The sequence below is a fragment of the Hyaena hyaena genome, unplaced genomic scaffold, assembly GCF_003009895.1.
Source record: "Hyaena hyaena isolate Hyena2069 unplaced genomic scaffold, ASM300989v1 scaffold_22, whole genome shotgun sequence".
NCBI lineage: Eukaryota > Metazoa > Chordata > Mammalia > Carnivora > Hyaenidae > Hyaena > Hyaena hyaena.
The window spans coordinates 6,110,653-6,115,069 of NW_024080654.1; the positions used below are offsets into that span (position 1 = coordinate 6,110,653).

The 4,417-nt window shown below is 56.9% G+C and overlaps 1 long non-coding RNA gene across 1 annotated transcript in view; it reads left to right on the forward strand.

Annotated features, from left to right (window-relative positions):
• Positions 1 to 2,963: 2,963 nt before the first annotated feature.
• LOC120228337 overlaps positions 2,964 to 4,417 on the forward strand; it is a 4,820-nt gene continuing 3,366 nt past the window's right edge. The window contains exon 1 of the long non-coding RNA XR_005527465.1: positions 2,964 to 4,235. This is a non-coding gene — a long non-coding RNA (uncharacterized LOC120228337). The remainder of the gene's footprint in view (positions 4,236 to 4,417) is intronic.

Here is a 4,417-nt window from a genome sequence, read left to right on the forward strand (position 1 = left end):
CGGGGGTCCTCTCCATAAGGCACCCCGCATGTGCGGCCCCCCACCCGGGCCCGTGTGTGTCACCCTGTGCGACATGAGGACAACTGTGTCAGTGGCCCTGCTGCCTGTTGCCACATGAGTAATAAGGCCCTTGTCCCCGACCCAGAAGCCTCCCACCTCCTCCCTGCACCCACACAACTGGCCAGCCGACGGGCCGCCTGCAGCAGGGTGGCCGTCCATCCCTCCATCTGATGGGTATTCGCATAATGGAGGTCACATGGCAGCCAGAACGACTGAGCCACAGCAGTGCGGGGCCACTTAACCCTTTGGGGGGTAAACGTAGAAATGCTACGGCAGGTCCGCGATGTCGTTATGAAGTTAGAAACCGCTGTGCTCACACACACGCACACACACGCACACACTCTCTCTCATTAGGGGCACCTAGGGACACGACCACGTGAAGACGACAGCAGGGGACCGCTGAAGTGGGATTTGGGGCGGCAGCTCCCCAGGACGGGGTGGGGAGGGGTGGCGGGGAGGACGGCTCGCACATCAGGCGAGGGTACGCGTCTGCGGTGCTGGCGTTTTGGGCCCTACGGCATTTTCGGAAGTAGCACTGGCCCTAACCTCCCACCGTCCAGCGGCCGCGGACAGAAGAGAAGGATGAGCCAAGGACCACGGTTAACCCGGCCTGCGCGCCTGAGCGTGGTGCGGTAAATAGAGAGCTGGGCGATAAGTGAATGAGATGCGTTAATGAATGGATAGATAGATGGGTGGACAAATAAGTAATGGGGCAAAGCTTGACCCAGACAATCTGCCTTCCTTAGCGAGGGGACATATGGAAGATGAGACACTGGTTTAAAGGACTGAGAACCAAAGCCACGTGGCAGGGCTTCTTTTACAGAAACGCCTGTGGGGTCGCTGGTGGGTGTCGGGTGGGGGACGGGCTGAAGGGGCGACGGGCATTAAGGAGGGCGCTTGTAGGGATGAGCACTGGGTGTTATGCGCAAGTGACAGATACCAAATTCTATCCTGAACTGATTACTACACTATATGTTAACTAAATTGGATTCACGTTTGAAAAAGGAAAGATCATTTAAAGCAAACAGACAGACAGACAATCGCCTGTGGTAGCACCGCTCACACTGCAGAGGCCAAGACAAGACACACTTCGGGTCCCTGGCCGGGCACCCCTGAACTTTGCTAGGGCTCCAGGTAGGCCCCACACAGCGTTACTAGAACCCGCGGCAAAGCATGCGCACTGGCGGCTTAGCGCCCCTAAAGTCCCACAGGCCTTGGTGGGGGGGGGAACCACACGGTTCCTTCTTCCTGCCGGGCGCTCCCTGAACGCAGGGGACGCGGGCGCTGCTCCCAGAGCTCAGACTCCGTTGTCAGGCGCCGGGGCTGGTTCTGAGCCCGCAGCAGACCTGCTCGGTGCACCAGCCACACAGTCCGCTGAAGAGCGAGGCGTCAGCCCCCCGCTGTGCTCTGTGCGTGGACGACAGCAACCCCCATGCTGCCCGAGTGGACGACAGCCCCTCCACCCCATTGTGCTGCCCGCTTGGACAGTAGCCCCCCCGCTGTGCTGCCCGCGTGGATGACAGCCACCCCCTTTGTGCTGCTGGCGTGGACGACACCCCCCCCACGCTGTGTGCCCACGTGGAAGGCAGCTCAAGACCTGGTGGGGCGGTTCTGGCCCCAGCCGAGCGGCCCGCGCTGACGCCCCAGCAAGGAGACGGGACAAGCACTCTCCTCCTCGAGGCCTCGGCTCGTCCCCAGCTCACTGCCTCCAGAGGCCGAACTGCCCTGGGCTGGAAAAGGCCTGCGTGACCCCAGGGCAGGCACCAGGTTGGGCCTTAACAGTACCTGCCAGGAAACAAACTATCAATCAGTGAAAAGTGGAATTCCAAGACCCAGGCCACCCAGGGCCTTGCTGGAGGCTCAGCCATGGATACGCGCAGTGACCTTGGGCAAGTGTCCCGACCTCCGGCGGACCATCTGCCACGGCCCTCCTCGTGTTCGGACGCTACAATCCTGCAGACGTCTGCTCAATGGCGTTTCCCTGCGCGAACGCAGGTGCGGTTTCCGGGGCCCCTGGAAGGGGGTCAGAAGACAGAGACCCCATCTGTGGTGTGACGAGCGGCTGTCCCTCTGTGTCTGCCCGGCCAGCACAGGCAGGTCACCGGACTTCTCCTGGGCGGTGGCCTCTGGTTAATGACACCATCACTCACCAGCCTGGGAAGATTCATTAGATAATGTCTGTGAAGTACGTGAGGTCATCGAAGGAAATTGCTCTATGAATCCAAGGTATTAAAAATAGAAGTGAAAGGAGAGACATTTAAAGTCAAGGATAAAGATTTCCTGTGCAGCTCAATAAACCGCGGGCTCCAAGAGGAGCCCAGGGCACGTCCGGGGGGAGGGCAGCGTCTGTGTGGGAGGCTGCAGAGTCCAGCGGCGGGGGGCCTGGGACAGATGTCAGCACAGTGGGGACATGCCCGCCGTCCCTAAGGAGGCCCACGCACATACACAATAAAAGGGGCCACGCTCCACGTGGCTCGGCCACTCCGACCAGGAGACATGGCATCCCGGAGTGGGACAGACAGAGCAATGCCAAGTCGGGGGTGGGGTCCTAACCCTTCCCAGACTATGAGCAAGTCACCCTCTCCGTGAGGCTCATCTTATAAAGGACGGGATGAGGGGCACCTAGGTGGCTGTCGGTTAGGTGTCCAACTCTTGATCTCAGCTCAGCTCATGATCTTGCGGTTCTTGAGTTCAAGCCCCGAGCCAGTCTCTGCGCTGAGTGTGGAGCCTGCTTGGGATTCTCTCTCTCCCTCTCTCTGCCTCTCCCCTGCTCATGCTCTGTCTCTCTGTCTCTTGTCTCTGCTCCTCCCCTGCTGGTGTGTGAGCACGTGCACTCTCTCTCAAAATAAATACATTAGCATAAAAAAATAAAAATAGAATAAATGAAAGATGGGTTGACCAGATAATTTCTTTGGTTCCTTTCAGTCCTGTGAAGTGTTTGTAACAACAATTTGCTCAAATCCCTGAAGCCTCTGGGGTCCGATTCCTCCTGCTTGAGAGGCCGGGCACACGGTGGCCAAGAGCCTGGACCCTGGAGCAAGGATGCCTTGGTTTGAATCTCAGTTCTGACATTTTTAAATACTTTTCCTCAACATCTTATTATGAAAAATTAAACTCAGGAAATCTGAATGAATTGTTCATGGACACCCATATACCCACCCCCTAGATGCTGTGTGGTCAACACTTTATCCACACCTGTCCGCCTGTCCAATCCTCTGCCTATCAGTCTGGCGTGTTATTTACGGATTTCAGAATAAACTGCAGATGTCAGTGCATGTTTGCTTCCGCTCAGTTCTGAGGCGTTTTAGGTGTGAGATCTTGGGTGAGTCGATCTCTCTTTGCCGGTTCCCCACCCTTAACGCGTGGCTGTGCGTGGCCCAAACAGAATAGCCTTGTGGGGAAGCTGATGGACACAAGGCACTTAGGGCCTGAGCGTGCATGGTACGCATCAGCCATCACTACCGGGAAACCGAGGCGCAGTGGGACTCACAGCCATGCTCCAGAGCAAGTCTGTATGACAAGGTTTCCCCAGAAGGACCAGAGTCATCCGGATGGCATCTCAGAGCAGGACACAAGATTAAGGAGAAAACTTACAGGGGAGGCTGTCATAATGCGCCCAAGTGTCGCCGGGCAGGCACAGGCATCTCCGCTCAGGCCGTCCCGGGACTCGCCGGGACTGACAGCGCCCGCAGCCTCCTGGTCACGTCGTCCGTGATACCATCGTCTTCACCTTTCCTTCGGCAGGAACGGTTTCAACTTAGAGGAAGTTGGGAAAAAAATAACCAGTTGCCCAGATGTAAGTGTTTGCATAACGTCTGTTTCATAGACATGATGGAATTCACCGCAAACAACCGGGAGCGTCTCTGAAAGGTGAGGCCATCATCCCACACAGGCTACAACCTGTCACACACAGAACTTGTGGTCACCTGACGTCCGGTGTGAATGCCTTCAGTGACAGGACCCTCGGGGTTACGCGTCATATTTTGTTTTTACGTCTTTCTTGCTTCTTTCCGTCTAGACCCATCTCCCCGAGGAGGCGGGCCAGTTTCCTCGGAGGAAACCCCACGTTCCGCATTTGTCTGATTGTTCCCTCCTGGGACCGGTGCTTTGTCTCCGTCTCCTGCACTTCCTGCAAACCAGGAAGAACCAGCTCGTTTTGATTTCCAGGGTTGGGTGTAAGAACGTGTTATTTTTATCTTATGATCTTTGAAGAGTTTCTCCTTCCTCTTCATGAGGAAATTCGGGTGAGAGCAGAAAATGGCAAATGCAGGTGGAGGGAGACAAGGTCTATAAATTACTCCCCTCAGCGGGAGCCGCGGGTCGGTCCCCGCCCCCCCCCAGCGGGAGCCATGGCCGC